Genomic DNA, 17,869 nt, shown 5'->3' with positions numbered 1-17,869 from the left:
AACCTCACGAAGGAAGTAGTTTCTCACTCCCACTTAAAAGGTGTGACCACAACGGTCATGCAATATGATGCAAGAATATCTTACGAGACTCGAATACAACAAACATATGACATGACACAAACGAATGCGACAAAAGAACCATGATTTTTCAAATTAAATTTTCAATCTTCGAAAAAAGGACAGAAAATAATCAATTTTACGGCTTGACTCTCTTATTGGTCCCTAGCAAAGTCACCAAGCTGTCGAAACCATTTTTATTTTGCTATTTTGAAAAAATAGGGATCGACTTTAAAAATGAAAAAGGAGTCGCCACCAATCCTTTTTGTTTAGGTGTGGTCGGGTCACCTTGTGATCGATCATTTTAATAAAACATTTTGGTTTATTAAAACAATGTTTTTGGTCAACAAAAACCTAGAAAACGAGTTCGGGAGTCGGTTACGCACGAGGAAGCATTAGCACCCTTGTAACGCCCAAAATTAGTACCTTATTGATTAATTAACGTCCTAATGTTGAAAATTTGAAATGATTTTAAAATACAATTCCTTTAAAAATGTTTGGATAACCTGAATTGGATATTAAGATTCTGTTTTTCCGGAAGAATAAAATATCATATCAGCACGTTAGGATACAACATTTCAAACCCTCGATACCAAGATTATCTCATGATCTCCAAAACTCATGCATTGAAATTTTAAAAGGATATTTGGCTATTTGGTCCAAACGGTAAATCGAAACCCAGCACGTTAGGGCACGATTTATCGAAAATCTAAACATGAAATATTGCCTTGTTTTTTAATTTAAGAAAACATGGACGGAATTTCAAAAGGATATTTAGTTATTTGGTCAAACGAAAAATCGAAACCCAGCACGTTAGGACACGATTTCTCGAATTTCCAAACACGAAATATTACCTTTATTTGAAAAATTCTTTTTTATATTTGGGTAAAAAGGGATAAAATCTATGTAACATTTAAAATAAAAAATTGGTTAAAACACGAAAATGGTCGTACTTGGCGAATAATGATAATGCAAATACAATAATATTAACGAATAACATAAACTTGCGGTATATAAAGACATAAATGAATAAATGAGTAAATAAATATATAATAAGAAAATAACGATGAGAACAAAAACAAAATAAAATGAAATAAATAAAATAATAAAGGAATAATAAATGAAATATCAAAGAAAATTCTAGTGAAAAATTTTAATTTAATTTTTTATAAAAGTTAATTTTTTGAAAAATTTATTCCCCCTATTCTTTCAAAAAAAACTTAGAAACTTTCCAAAAAAGCTCTCCCTTTCCCCGATTTCTGGCCATCAGTCCGGCCTTACTCCGGCACTAGACCATCGCGGCAGCCGCTGGTCGCCAATTACGGTGCCGTCGTCCGCGGTGGCCAAAAACCTAAAAGACATTTTTTTTGGGTTTTTCGGCTTCCTGAGCCCCAAAATGTCATCTTTCATCGGAGACGAAGACCTCAGCCCCCTCGCAACGATGCGAACTAAACAAAATGGGTAAGTTTTGATTTTTTCTTTCTTTGAAAAACTAGTTAGATAGATATGTAAAAATAAAAAAAACAATAAATAAAAACAAAAGACCACCTTTAATTTTCTGTTTTTGGGTTTTTGATCTCGTGTGTATTGTATATTCGTAAAAACAAAACCTCCTCTACAATGGATTTTCGTGAGGCTTTTATAGCCTTTTTACAACTTATTTTTGCATATTTGCAGGTGCGTAGGTGAACACGCTACTAACATGGCGTGGTGGAGCGGCGTACGTCGGGAAGGTTATGCGTGGTAGAGGCACGAGCGGCGGGGGCTGATGTGGCAAGGAGTGACGGCTACTATGTAACACCTCTTACCAGTGTTCGAAACCGAAATAGGGTACGAGGCATTACCGGACTTAAACACAAGCATATGAACTTATCCAAGTTATAAAAGAACTACAAACAATTTAAAACTTTTTAAATTTTGCTATTACAACTCTAATATGGGTCCACGAGGCCCGAAACATGTTCGGAAATCAATTCGAAATCAATCTGAATCCCTTAAAGAGCATAGAAAATTTTCACTAAGAACAAGGGCACACACCTGTGTGGGAAGTGATACACACATGTGTTTGGCTTGACACGGCCATGTTGGTGACCCATGTGGCTCACACGGCCTAATGACGATTGGGACACGCCCGTGTCCCTAACCAGTGCAAAATTTAATTTTTAGTTCAAGTTGCAGTGGTTTTCACACGACCTGGCACACGTCCGTGTGCCTAGCCCATGTCCCTCACACGGCCTAGACACGCCCGTGTCTAACACCCGTGTAACTCTCTGTCGATTTGGTCATGAACAAATGGGTGTCACATGGCCAAGGCACAGACCTATGGCCATAGGTCGTGTTCTCCACACGACTGAGACACACGGCTGTGTCTCCTACCCGTATGGTTACTATCATGCATACTGACTTGAATTTTCAAGGTGCAGGGGACACACGGCCGAATCACACGCCCATGTGGTCAGACTGTGTGTCACACACGACCTAGACACACGCTCTTGTGTCTATCCGTGTGGACCATATTTAGGCTATTTTCCAAGCCTTTAGTCACCCTTAGCCACACTTGTAAACTTATCCAACTATAGAATACACAACATACTTGAGAAGACACTTAATTACTACCAAACATTCATCAACAATCAAGCATCCTTGTGACATTCATCATACTTCTCATCCATAAGCTTTCACAAGCATAATAACAATAACACATTTGCATGCATGCATAATACATTAGGGTTACAACCCAACAATTATGAGAAGCCATATCTCATGGCTAATTACAAAATGACTTGAATGTTATCATGTATCAACACAATTGACTACATCAATACGACATATAACAAAAAGACTATGTCCCTATACATGCCATATTCAAAATGTTGAAACTAAATATACCAAAATAATTTGACTGATAGTGTAATCGAGCCTCCGACGTCCTCGAATTCCCGAGCTAGCTTGGTAATACTATAAGAAAGGAAAAAAAAGAAAGTAAGCATTAAGCTTAGTAAGTTGGTACGTAAAAAAAATCAACTTATACATGCATACATTCATCATACAATTAATCTAAGGTATATGATACTTCCAACCTTAGAACCCATAAATATAACTTACTCCTTCACAACTTACCAAAGTTTCGACACCATAAATCACTTTTTTCAAGGGTTATACATATACAAATATTGAAACCTGTACAAATCCTCAACATGGAAACACATGTTCACAACTTTATTACATTCTATATTACACATAGGATTTCTCATTGAACACTCGGAATACTATCGGATACACGGACTACCCTTTTCACATGTAGATGTCACAAAAGTAACTAATGCTACCTAAATTCACACATCATATAAAGTTCCCTTTTGAGCTAATCTCAGGCCTGTTCACACAAGCTGATGGTCAAGACATGGCTACTCGGGCTGCTCACAAAAGTTGACAGGTATTCGCAACACATGCTGGACTACCCAACCACCGGTAGGACGTACATGACCAGCACCCGGTTATATCACATAACACAACTCACTTGAGCTCATAACACATAATTTCCTAGTGACATGTCGCTCGTATCCTAGGCTATTCCTAAGGTTCAACCTGGATTATTCACACTTATCGATAATTGGCGAATTTATATCAAAATGATAATTTAAATGAATTAATATATATATATATATATATATATATATAAGGTTCAACCTGGATCATTCACACTCTTCCTGGCTTCTAATTCCCTGTAAGAAGCAGCTGTCTTCCTGCATGTGAAAGGTCAAAAATGTGTAAAGATGGGAAATCATAGTCAAGATGAAGACAACTTATGGTAGTGAACATATTGTCAATGGCCATTCCAGTTATTTATCAAACATACCATGTAAAATATTGTCAATTAACTAACCTTTTAATAAGATCAGGGATATCACCCGAATGTGGAGTAACTCTGCTTTTTGAAGCTTGTGACTGTAATTCTCTAGCTTCTTCCCTGTAAAGAAGAATATATATGAATACATATTTCTTATATTTCAAAACAATACATAATATCAATAAGTATAAATTTTACATTGATTCATCAAAATGTCTCCTTTTTTTTTCCTAGTTTGTGAAGATAATGAGAACATATACCGCTAAACTGTTTTATATCTTATGGCTCAAGAACTATATTTGTAACGTCCCCTAACCCTATACCATTGCCAGAACAAGATTACGAGACATTACCAGTCAGTACAGTACAATACAGACATTAATTAAAAATAAATTTTCACACTCATCATAATTTTAAGATGTCGTCCCTTTAATGGGCCCTCGTGGTCCAATATGAACAGTAAAATCAATTCGGGGTTAATTTAGAATCACTACAAATTTTTATTAAAATTTCAAAATTTCTTCTTTATGAACAGTACCACACGCCCATCTGCTCAGCCTGTGTGGCAATCTGTTTTATAGCATTTTAGGTGCAGGGGACACACGGCCTAACAACATGCCCGTGTGCAAGCTGTGTGTCTCACACGGTCTGGTCACACGCCTGTGTGCCAGGCCGTGTGGACTCAATAATGAACCTTTCAATATCATTTCAAGCACAAGATTTATAACACATTCAGCTTCTTCAATCAACAGTAATTAGGGCAACTTTTCTATAAACACATCAGAATTCTCTCGTACTATTGCCACAGAATTAAACCGTAACTTGAATACTTTAATATCCAATACATAAGCAAAGTAAATACCATAACCCTTTTCCAGCATATTTCTGTTTTGACATGATCAATATCTCAATAGGTAAATCATTCAATCTTCTCTGATTCAAAACAAAACATTTCATCGTCCTAACTTCGCAATATAATATACTTGTGCTTATAATTTACCACAGTATCATGCAGAATTAACCATTCCATTATCAAGATCACATCAAATAGTAATAACATCAAATCAAACAGAAAATAATATCCTAGTATCATTATCAGACAGTTCTTATAGATCTTATTAGCCAATAAATACTGACCAGAAAATTTGATACTTCCACCATAATTCAGTGAACTCAACAAGCAGAACTTTAGCAAATACTGAATTCATGCAATCATAGGAATAAGTCAAACCAAAATCAATTTAGAATAATCTTATCAATTTCAATAAAGAAGAAATTACCTGTAATAAATCTAGTAGAGATAAATCTTCTTATATACAATTAACATATGCCCTGGCTGATGTTCATTCTCCAGATTTTTTAGTGAAGTCCTTTGTCACGCTTCGACTATTACTAATATTTCCGGAGTTACAGAGTAATCTACCTCTGGTATCTATGTTACTCGGTCTTGAAATCTGAATAATATTTTTTTCAATTTTCTTCGAACAATCACTAAGATAATAATCAAAAGAATCATATCCCACTCTTTATTCTACATTCTTCGGCTTTATGTCCTCATTTAAACCGTCTTCAAACTATTTGTACCTTACAGTTTCTATCGAAATATTCTCTCTAATATATTTATTCTATCACACGACTCTATTTAAGCTTCAAGAATTCTTTACATCTCTGATCAAGAAATCTCTGACCGATGTATACATATATTTCTGTCAAAACTCGTTTTAGAAAATTTCCAAATAACGCTTTCTTAATCACAACATAAAGAAATATTTCTCACCGCTGGCAAGCTGAATCTTTTAATAGAAATATCATACCTTTCTAATATTTAATCGGTGAACAAAGCAATTCAATTACAATCCTTATAACATTCTCTAACCAGATTCCAGTTCTTTCAAGATCATTTTTAGCTATAATTTTCAATTCTTCCACACTATATTTACGGAGTATCAGCAACAGATGCCCGTTCAGACAAGCTCTGTACCTTGAAGCACTTCGGGAACCGATTGAGAAACTGGAGGGGTAGATGTCGTAGCAGATACAGTTTCTTTCTACTCACTAAAGAGCATCAGTTACAGTTCTAAATAATTATGTATCATTCTTTTTTCTATTATTTCATCAGTCATCATTCAGTAATTAATTACCCATTGAGTTAATACCCACTGTTGTCGATTCAGTTTTTATCTAATTCACGAGACTATTCGTCTCCATTATACATTTCATAATCAATACCATCGATATGTTCATCTAACATTTTCAACTATAAAACAGAAACAAACAATTATATCAGCATCCGAACCTGACTCAATTTTGATTTAATTATGGCATGTACCTCTAGACTCTTTTATGTACTCGACTTAATCCTAGAATCGGCTAAACCCAGTTAGCTTTGATACCACTAATTGTAACGTCCCCTAACCCTATACTGTTGCCAGAACAAGGTTCAGTACAATACAGACATTAATTAAAAACAAATGTTTACACTCATCATAATTTTAAGATGTCGTCCCTTTAATGGGCCCTCGCGGTCCAATATGAACAGTAAAATCAATTCAGGGCTAATTTAGAATCACTACGAATTTTTCTTAAAATTTCAAAATTTCTTCTTTATGAACAGTACCACACGTCCGTCTGCTTAGCCCGTGTGGCAATCTGTTTTGTAGCATTTTAGGTGCAGGGGACACACGGCCTAACAACATGCCCGTGTGCAAGCCATATGTCTCACACGGCCTGGTCACATGCCCGTGTGCCAGGCCGTGTGGACTCAATAATGAACCTTTCACACTTTACTAGCCAACCCTGCAAATTTCAAACCACAACCGATACAAAATACCAATACTAAAACAATCCAATAATTGACTTAAAACACTTATCATGTATCATTATCAAATATCAATTTACTTATTACACTATTACAATCACAATGCAAAATAACACGCTTAAGACATCCTAGATACATGCCATTATCAACAATTAACAAGTGTTACCTTATTGAGTTCGAGATCGGCCTGGGATGTTGATTCAACATTCTAGCTTTAACTTAACCTACCCACGGAAACAAACCGTACGCTAAGTATGAACTCAGTGGTATTTCTATAATCCAAACATTTAAACATAACATACACTTATTGTCCTATAATAATCATAAATATTCATTTATTAATTTCATAGATAATTTCTTTACAACTCATTCAACCTTCATCATCTAATAACTTGTTTAGCTTTTCCATTTAATTCTCAACAATAATATTCTTCATTCATATGTCTTATGTTTCTGCTCACTATTCAATATCAGTAAACATATTTCAGTATCGAATAATTTATCAGTTTCTTCCAGTAACATTTAGTCATTCGATAACAATTAGTTATCCAGTAATGATTATTCGTTCAGTAGCAATCCTTTACTCAGTAGCAATCAATAATTCGATAATAGTCAGTATTTTTCAATAACAATCATTTAATCATTATTATTCAGTATCAATCAATCATTTATTCAGTAACAGTCAAATATTCGGTAGCAGACAATTTTTCAGTACCGTTATTTGCCCCTATTAACATGACTCAGACCTGGACGGATACACGGATCTAACCCACACACCGGGGATAGTATACAGTGTTTCATATGCCGGAGTCGGAATACCTTTAATGTGATAACGATACTTGATAAAGATGGCGGTACAGACTACCTCATCGGAACAAATCAAAAGCGATGCGATGCTTGATCAAGTACGGAGTACCTCTTGAACGAATCCGAGCGATCCACGATGAGTCGGCACGTATAGTGTCTCATCGACACAAAGTCGGAATATCCCTGAACACTTCCAATCCTATGGCATGCCAACTATATCCGACTAGCCCGATACAGTTAATAGGGTATTCAGTAAACTTTCAAATTTTCAATTTCAATCGTAATTTAATTTCAATTCAATTTAATACATTTTTTCATATCAATCCACATGCAATTCAATTGCAATACAATATACATTTTGATTCATTTCAATAGTCATAAAACACAATAATGCTTACCTTAACATTCAATCAAAATTTAATAATTAACCATTAAATTTCGCTTTTCAATGCATCACCCTACACATTAAATAATAAATTCAACAATTAAATATTAAGTTCGGATTATAAAAACACAACCGTAATTTCTGAGCTAACCCTCGTTGACGTCGTCTTTCCTCGCTTAGCCGAGATTTTCTGGCACAACGCTAGCTACGGAAATTAATTAAAAATTATCAATACACTACCATTCAATTTTCATTTGGAATATTTCAATTTTTATTCATCTTTTGCCTAAATTCCAATTTAGTCTTTAAACCGAAACTAACTTTTATTCTTCACATTTAACTCAATATTTTCATTCAATTTTCAGTTTAAACTAATTTTAGCCCTTTAATTTCACCATAGAACCATAATTTTGAAATTCTTTCAATTTAGTCCCTACCATTCAAAACTTATAAATTACTTTACTATTCAATCCTTTTATCAATTCTAACTTGAATTTCTATCAATTTAGCTCTTAATTCATCTTTTTGTTCAACATGAACAATATCTAATAATTAACTATCTTTCAAAATATCAACTCAACTTTATCAAAACCTTGTTCCAAGGCTTCTAAAACATCAAAATTAAGTAAAAAGGGCTAAATTGACTTACCTATTTAAACCTCAAGCTTTAAACCCTCAATTTTCCCTTTTTCTTTTCTCTCCTTTCTTTTCTTCCTTCTCTGTTTCGTTCCTTATTCTGTTTCTTTCTTTCTTTTATTTCATTCCTTTTCTTTCATTTACTTATGTTTTTATATATATATATATATATATATATATATATATAATCTAATGATATATTTATATAATAAATAATACTTTTATATATGTGTATATTATTAATACATATGTATCCATGTATCACCATACATTTGTCATTCTTTTATTTATTCATCACATAAAAATCATATAATATAATTATTTAATTATTAAATATCTTTTATAAATAATAAATATCTATTTAATATCAAATACATGTATTACAAATGTATGTATTTTTATTAATACACTTGTATCAAATCATATCCACACATTTGTCTTTATTTAATTTATTCATCATATATTATCAATTTAATAAAAATAAATACATTAATATTTACTTAAATAATAAGCAAATACATACATGTATTACAAATGTATGTATAATATTTATTACACTTGTATTTTATTTTTGCCATACACTTGACACTCATTTTGGCTTATTTTCTTATTTGCCCCCTTTAAATTTAGTTATTCTATAATTAAACTTTCACACTATATTTAATTTAATCCTTTTATCTAATTATCCTTAATTAAACTAAATTCACTTAATTAAACTCTAATTAACCACTCAATTAGTTTCAGTAGATATTTTTAAAAATATTTACGAATCCATTTTTCAGAGACAGAGACCCAAAAATACACTTTTCCGATAATCGTAAAAATTTGAGTCGTTACAATATTTCAACTAATTTTACCGGTCCAACAACCATACCAATGAAAGCAACCATGGATGCAAAATCAGAGTATTTTTTTTTAGAATCAATGAAAACAAAAGCAAGCAATTTCAACTACATTTCTTTTTTGTTTTCTCTTTTGGCCAATCATGGATGCATTTCTGACACTATAGACGTATCACAAATTAATATGATAAATGTTACTAAAACTTCCAAAGAGCTTAAAAAATAAAATTTCATGATGGATATTATTTAAAGAATAAGGTAGAACAATAGAAGATAAGTAGGTACTTTTCAGTTGAATTTCAAAGAAGGCAAACTAAAGGTAAATCACTTTTTTACTTGAAAGGTTATCACCCTATACTAGTCTTGTACAACAACAACTCACAATTTCTGTTTCTAGCTAACAACCAGAGACAATGAATAAGAAAAAGGGTGATATACTGATATTAAGAAATTAAACCTATCCTCGACATAGTAAATGTGTCTGTTAGATGGATGATTATCAACAGAATGCAACACTGCAGTTATCTTCTCAATTTTCTGCAGCAGAATAAAATAGTAGCGATGATTAGTTGCACATAGTTTTCATCGCCATGACCATGTAGGAAATATCATATACCCCTTGATAAACCAAAAATCATTCATTGGTACCTTCCTTTCACTTTGCAATTTCTGTAGTATATATCCTATGTCTTGAGTTTTCATTAGCATGAGATTTTCTTGAGTGTATTTGTTAGCCTGACTCCTATACAAATAAAGAATTCAGAAAATAAGAAAAGAAGACCAAATAAGCTTTCTACATTTACAAGCCTGAATAGAAAATAGTATAAACAAGAAAGCTGTATTTTACTAAGGTTTATTAACTCCATCCACAGTTCTCGTCTTTATCATCTAAAAGTGAAATTCATCTGGGTTTCTGAATGCAGCTTTCTCCTTGAGTTTCTGTAGAGCAAATCAACAAAAAAAAGCACAAAAAAAGAGGAAGAAATTAGTGAGCACATATAATAATATAAACAGCAAGAATTGAATGCACTAAACAAATAAACTTGTCCGTAACGTTTCTTCCTTCTTGTGGAATGCTTTCGTACGAACGACATAATCTTTGTGTTTCTCAAGAAACCCAATATTTTTCCTCGATGACCTAAAATATAACCAAGTATTGAACAACACGAAAGCCAATGCACAATAAGGAAAAGTTATGTAGAATGCATGGCTATAATAAAGGGAAAAAAAAGCTGAGACTCACGGTTGAGCTCGTTCCTTGTGAGCACGTCTGCTGATAGCATTCCTTAATGATGACATGTTCAATTAAGGAAAAGCAAACAATCACCAGAACTTTACGGTTAAAACTTAACTGTAGATGAAGCAACTTATGAATATGGTGCAATGCTACAAAATCAAATAGCCAACAAAATAATTGGAAAAGACTGCAGTCTAAATTTAACCCTAAAACCCTAATTCCATCGAGAAACTAATAACAACCAAATTCATTAATTCAAATTAAAACCAGAAAAATAAATCCAAAAAAATTTAATCAACTACAAATAAATAATAGTAACATAAACATGATAAAATTGGCTACCAGCCAGTGATGAAAGAGATTTTTTTTAAATTCTGTTTAAAGACCTAAGTTATTGATTACATATATTCCCAGCACAATTAGACTTAATTTTTTTTAATTCTTTCTTTTCCTGTACAATGATTTTTTCAAGGTAAAAAAATCAATTGTAACACCAACAGTAGTGCATCAAGTTAAACAATCACAATTCAACTAAGAAAAAGGTAAATTTTGAAGCCTCATACGCCTACTGCCAATTACACATAAAAAAAACTCAAGATTTAAATATAAGGTAAACAATTAATCGAAATTTGAAGTCTTTAACCGACCTTTGAAAAAGAAAATAACTAGCCACTAAGTGAAAGTGAAGCAAGCTATTGATGGAGATGATGAAGAAAGCAGCGTGAAGGGAAGCAATCGACGACATGAATGGAAGCACCCAGTGGGAAGAGGGGTGGGTTTGGGATTTTGGGTGGAAAAGAGCTAGGGTTTGGTATCTGCAAACAGATATGGGCTTGGGAGCAACCGATTGTTTTTAATTGTGCTTGGATTGATTTATTAAAGAGTAAACTACACTCAAGGTCACTAAACTCTTACTAAGTTTCTATTATGGTCACTTAACTTTAAAAAGTTGCAAATTTGTTATTGAACTATTGGAAAGTTTTCATTTAAGTCACAGAGCTAATTAAGTTTTTTTCAAAAGTTCAGCTAGCAAGCTCCAAGTTGATTTGATGGTTAGTGTTGAAGATCAAAAAAGAAAATTGTCTAGATTTTGGTTTTTAGATCCATGATATTCAAGAGAAAGGGAAAGAATGAGACTTTTCGATTAGTATAGGTAGTGCGAATAAATAAGGCCGTACAACAGATATTTTAATAGTCTAGTGACTTAAATGAAAAGTTTTAAATAGTTTACTGAGCATTTTCTAACTTTTTAAAATTCAGCGATCAAAATATAAACTTACTAATTGTTTAATGAGTTTATCTTTAATTAAATCCATTGGGTAATTGGGTTTGTGTTTAAGTAAAAATAAATAAATCTTGGGCTAGTATTAATGGATTGTTGGTTGGGTTGGGTAGTTAAATTTTGGGTTTAGGTAATTAAAATTATATATTATATTATATTATAAATATATTTGAAATAAATTAAAAATAATAATTGTGAGTCAATTAAGTCAGTTGGTTCGGCTTTGTATATTTTAATAATCGATAATCCATCGCTTAAGTTGATTAAATTTTAAAAAATATGATTATAATAAATTATTTTTTTAATAATCTCATTATAGGTTCTGATCATATCTGCTCTTTTTAGCACAATGCGTAAAACTACCCATAACATAGAGGTGCTCATGGGCCGGGTTCGAGCCGGATTTAAGCATGATATTAACATATTTTATACTTGCCCAAGCTCGGCTCGGCCTGAAATCTGGGCCTAAAAATTTTCCCAAATCCGTTCATATTTACAAAAGACTAACCCAAGTCCATTTTAGGCCCTTCCTGATTATTTTTTAATTTTTAAAAAATATTTTTATTATATTATTTTAATATTTAATAATTTTATATATTTTTTATTTATTGAATTTTTATATAGTCATCTTAACGTTATTTTAATACATTAAAGTAATATTATATATTTAGTATAGATTTATTTTAACGTGTTTTCAATTACATAATATATAAAAATAATGTAATATAAAGTATTAAGGATTAAATTGAATTCAAGAGAGTTCAGACATAATAAATAAATAAATAACTCATTTAAGTAATAATAATTCTCATATCATATATAATTGGTCCCATGCTCCTGAAAATCATAACAATGCAAAACTTTCAATATTTATGGCTTAGATCTCTTTCAAAACATGGGAAAAGCTGCTAAAGCCAAATTGCCTCCTTCACCAACACAACCATCTTTGTCACCTCTTTCTTTCTGATCTCCATTTATACACTGGCTTGGAGGTTGGACATACTAACTCGTCTTCACGGAGTTTCCGCTTCCGACCCTTTTTCTATACCATGAAATCTATTTTAAAATTTAAATGCATTGTCCATATTATATTGAAATTTTCTTAAAATGTTGGATTGATTGCACTAGATTTACGTAAAGCATATTTAAAACACGTGCTCGAATTTTATCGTAAGAGCAGCACGGATTTAAAGTGAGTTCCATTTTTTGAACACTTTAAATCCAAACTATCAATCCAACAAATACACATGTATTTAAAATTTGTTTCTTGTATTTTAAACATGCTCAACATCAAAATGAATGCTAATATTTAACGCCTCTGCTGATGGTTAAGTTGACAAGTCCATAAGAGTCCAATTACTATGATTTGAAGTTTGGATTTGGATAATAGTTTAGACTCTGGACTATAGTTTAAGGACATCTAATGCAATTAAACCCTAAAATATTACCCGTACCTATAATTCCTTCTTCAGTGACCTTTCCATATATAGCTTCTTCAGCTTATTCACTCTACTCTTCCTGGCTTCTAATTCCCTGTAAGAAGCAACTGTCTTCCTACATGTGAAAGGTCAAAAATGTGTAAAGATGGGAAATCATGGTCAAGATGAAGACAACTTATGGCAGTGAACATAATGTCAATGGCCCTTCCAGTTATTTGTCAAACACACCATGTAAAATATTGTCAATTAACTAACCTTTTAATAAGATCAGGGATATCACCAGAAGGGGGAGTAACTCTGCTTTCTGAAGCTTGTGACTGTAATTCTCTAGCTTCTTCCCTGTAAATAAGAATATATATGAATACATATTTCTTATATTTCAAAACTATACATAATATTAATAAGTATAAAATTTACTTTGATTCATCAAAAAGTCTCCTTTTTTTCCCCCCCAGTTTGTGAAGATAATGAGAACATATACCGCTAAACTGTTCTATATCTTAGGGCTCAAGAACTATATTTCAATTAATTTTACCGGTCCAACAACCATACCAATGAAAACAACCACGGATGCAAAATCAGGGTATTTTTTTTAATCAATGAAGACAAGAGCAAGTAATTTCAACTATATTTCTTTTTTGTTTTTCTCTTTTGGCCAATCATGGATACATTTCTGACATATAGAAGTATCACAAATTAACACTATAGAAGTATCACAAATTAATATGATAAATGTTAGTAAAACTTCTAAAGAGCTTAAAAAATCAAATTTCATGATGGATATTATTTAAAGAATGTGGTAAAACAATAGAAGATAAGTAGGTACTTTTCAGTTGAATTTCAAAGAAGGCAAACTAAAGGTAAATCACTTTTTAAGTTGAAAGGTTATCACCATATACTAGTCTTGTACAACAGTAGCTCACAATTTCTGTTTCTAGCTAACAACCAGAGACAAGGAATAAAAGAAAGGGTGATATACTGATATTAAGAAATCAAACCTATCCTCGGCATAGTAAATGTGTCTGTTAGATGGATGATTTTCAACAGTATGCAACACTGCTGTTAGCTTCTCAATTTTCTGCAACAGAATAAAATAGTAGCGATGATTAGTTGCACATAATTTTTATCACCATGACCATGTAGGAAATATCATATACCCCTTGATAAACCAAAAATCATTCATTGGTACCTTCCTTTCACTTTGCATTTCTGTAGTATATATCCTATTTCTTGAGTTTTCATTAGCATGAGTTTTTCTTCAGTGTATTTGTTAGCCTAACTCCTATACAAATATAGAATTCGGAAAATAAGAAAAGAAGACCAAATAAGCTGATAAACCATAATTTATACATATGTTTACCCCATGTTTAACGCATTTTATGGATGATTTCCTATTAGAATTGGTGAATTCGATGCTCCTAATGCTTTAATTTCATGTTTTATACTTAGGAGAGTATAGGAGAGCGAAAGGAACGAGAAAGGGGCCAAAATCGGAGAAAATAGGCCAAAGTACAAAATCAACACGGCCTGGACGTCCTTACATGGGCAGACCACACGGCCGTGTCAATTTGGCAGGCTCGAGCACGGCCTGAAGCAATCGCACACGAGCGTGTCACAGGGGCGTGTCCTTGCCGAGCCCAAGTTGAGTCCAATTCGGAAAAGGATAATTTTGAGGGCTCTTAGGCATTCCAAAGCCTATAAATACACCCTAGAGGAGGAAGAAAAATGAGACACAGAATAGTGAGTAAGGAATTACTCAAAGAAAGCCAATTGATCCATCTCAAAAGCCGAGTTCACCATCAAGACTGAAGATCTTTCCTCAATTTCCCCTTCAGGAGTTTTGGATTTTCTTTATGTTTTGTATTCTTTATTATTCTGAGATGTTTTCCTTTTTAGTTATGAAATAAATCCCCTAAATACCTAAGGGGAATGAAACCTAAGACTAATCTTGTTATTATTTTTTGAATTGTATGATAAATATTTAACTTGTTCTTAATTATGTGTTCTTAATTCTTGTTTTGATATCCTAGGATACTAATTCAAGATAAGCTCTTATTCAGAGGAGGAATAGACCATGTCTAAGAGTACATTTGTCATAATTAAGCTGAGTTGATTGCGCGCCTAGACATAGGGTGACAAGATTTTGCCGGATTAGGGTGAAACCTAATAAGAGGATCCATAGATCGAGTTAATGCAACCCTAGGGTGTTAATTAGAGAAAGGTCCCAATTATTCAATCTAGGGATTAGACGTTATTAGTCTTGAATAGGGATAATAACATAACTTAGGGATCTCTATGGAACAAGTTAAATGAATAAATTGTCCGATTCGGAGCCAGAATAACAAGTACTGTCTGGGTGGATTTTTCCTTAGGTATTGTTTTAATTCAATCGATTTTCCCAAAAGCAATTCCCTAATTCCATTCTCTGTGAATTCTTAGTTTAGATAATTAGTTAGTTAAAACAAAAACCTCTTTATTCTTAGACTAGATACTAAAAAGAAAGTCATTACTAGTACTTTTAGTTCCCTTGGGTTCGACAATCCGGTCTTGCTAAAACTATACTACTGTTCGATAGGTACACTTGCCTACATCGCGATAATAGTTAGTTTCAAGAATGATTAATTATAAATATTTAAAACCTATCACGAAATCACGCGATCATAAGCTTTCTACATTTGCAAGCATGAATAGAAAACAGTATAAACAAGAAAGTTGTATTTTACTAAGGTTTATGAACTCCATCCACAGTTCTCATTTTTATCATCTAAAAGTAAAATTCATCTAGGTTTCTGAATACAGGTTTGTCCTTGAGTTTCTGTAGAGTAAATCAACAAAAAGAGTGAATCTGGGTTTCTGAATGCAGCTTTTTCCTTGAGTTTCTGTAGAGCAAATCAACAAAAAGAGCACAAAAAAAGAGGAAGAAATTAGTGAGCACATACTATAATATAAACAGCAAGAAATTGAATGCACTAAACAAATAAACTTTTCCGTAACGTTTCTTCCTTCTTGTGAAATGCTTTTTCACGGACGACATAATCCTTGTGTTTCTCAAGAAGCCCAATTTTTTTGCTCGATGACCTAAAATATAACCAAGTATTGAACAACACGAAAGCAAATGCAAAATAAGGAAAAGTTATGTAGAATGCATGGCTATAATAAAGGGAACAAAAAGCTGAGACTCACGGTTGAGCTCGTTCCTTGTGAGCACGTCTGCTGATAGTATTCCTTAATGATGACATTTTCGGGTAAGAAAAAGCAAACAATCACCAGAACTTCACGGTTAAAACCTAACTGCTGATGGACAAACTTATGAATATGGTGCAATGCTACAAAATTAAAATAGCCAGCAAAATAAATGGAAAAGACTGCAGTCTAACTTTAACCCTAAAACCCTAATTCCATTGAGAAAATAATAACAACCAAATTCATTAGTTCAAATTAAAAGCAGAAAAAAATCCAAAAAATTTTAATCAACTACAAATAAATAATAGTAACATAAACATGATAAAATTTGCTATCAGCTAGTGACGAAAGAGGTTTTTTTTTTTAAAATTCTATTTAAATACCTAAGTTATTGATTACATATATCCTCAGCACAATTAGACTTAATTTTTTTAATTCTTTCTTTTCCTGTACAATGATTTTTTAAGGTAAAAAAATCAATTTTAACACCAACAGCAATGCATCAAGTTAAACAATCACAATTCAACTAAATAAGAAAAAGGTAAATTTTGAAGCCTCATACGCCTACTGCCTATTACATATAAAAAACTCAAAATTTAAATACAAAGTAAACAATTAATCCAAATTTGAAGTCTTTAACCGACTTTTGAAAAAAAATAGCTAGCGACTAAGTGAAAAGGGAAGCAAGCAATTGATGGAGACGATGAAGAAAGCAGTGTAAAGGGAAGCAATCGATGACATGAATGGAAGTACCTAGTGGGAAGAGGGGTGGGTTTGGGATTTTGGGTGGGAAAGAGCTAGGGTTTGGTATCTGCAAACAGATATGGGCTTGGGAGCAACTAATTGTTTTTAATTGGGCTTGGGTTGATTTATTAAAGGGTAAACTACACTCAAGGTCACTAAACTTTTACTAAGTTTCCATTTTGGTCACTTAACTTTAAAAAGTTGCAAATTTGTTATTGAACTATTGGAAAGTTTTCATTTAAGTCAAAGAGCTAGTTAAGTTTTTTTCAAAAGTTTAGCTAGCAAGCTCCAAGTTGATTTGATGGTGAGTGTTGAAGATTAAAAAAGAAAATTGTCTAGATTTTGGTTTGCAGATCCATGATGTTCAAGAGAAAGGGAATGAAGGAGACTTTTCGATTAGTATAGGTAGTGCGAATAAATAAGGCCGTACAATAGTGTTTTTAATAGTCTAGTGACTTAAATGAAAAGTTTTAAATAGTTTAGTGATCATTTTATAACTTTTTAAAATTTAGCGATCAAAATATAAAATTACTAATTGTTTAATGAGTTTATCTTTAATTAAATCCATTGGGTAATTGGGTTTGTGCTT

At 32.5% G+C, this 17,869-nt stretch overlaps 1 long non-coding RNA gene and 2 pseudogenes across 1 annotated transcript; all 3 read right to left on the bottom strand.

The window, feature by feature from the left end:
* Nucleotides 1-2,747: 2,747 nt before the first annotated feature.
* LOC108477671 (probable U3 small nucleolar RNA-associated protein 11) lies at nucleotides 2,748-10,694 on the bottom strand (annotated as a pseudogene).
* LOC128285705 (uncharacterized) lies at nucleotides 7,791-8,686 on the bottom strand. Its single transcript, XR_008276246.1, has 2 exons — nucleotides 8,567-8,686; nucleotides 7,791-8,122 (listed from the first exon to the last, which is right to left on the bottom strand). It is a non-coding gene; the product is annotated as an uncharacterized LOC128285705 (long non-coding RNA).
* A 1,936-nt stretch (nucleotides 10,695-12,630) lies between the features above and the next one.
* LOC108476639 (probable U3 small nucleolar RNA-associated protein 11) lies at nucleotides 12,631-16,592 on the bottom strand (annotated as a pseudogene).
* Between the last annotated feature and the right edge of the window lie 1,277 nt (nucleotides 16,593-17,869).

The sequence above is a fragment of the Gossypium arboreum genome, chromosome 12, assembly GCF_025698485.1.
Source record: "Gossypium arboreum isolate Shixiya-1 chromosome 12, ASM2569848v2, whole genome shotgun sequence".
Taxonomy (NCBI): domain Eukaryota; kingdom Viridiplantae; phylum Streptophyta; class Magnoliopsida; order Malvales; family Malvaceae; genus Gossypium; species Gossypium arboreum.
Note: the sequence above shows the minus strand (reverse complement) of the source record. Positions and strands in the feature narration are given on the sequence as shown.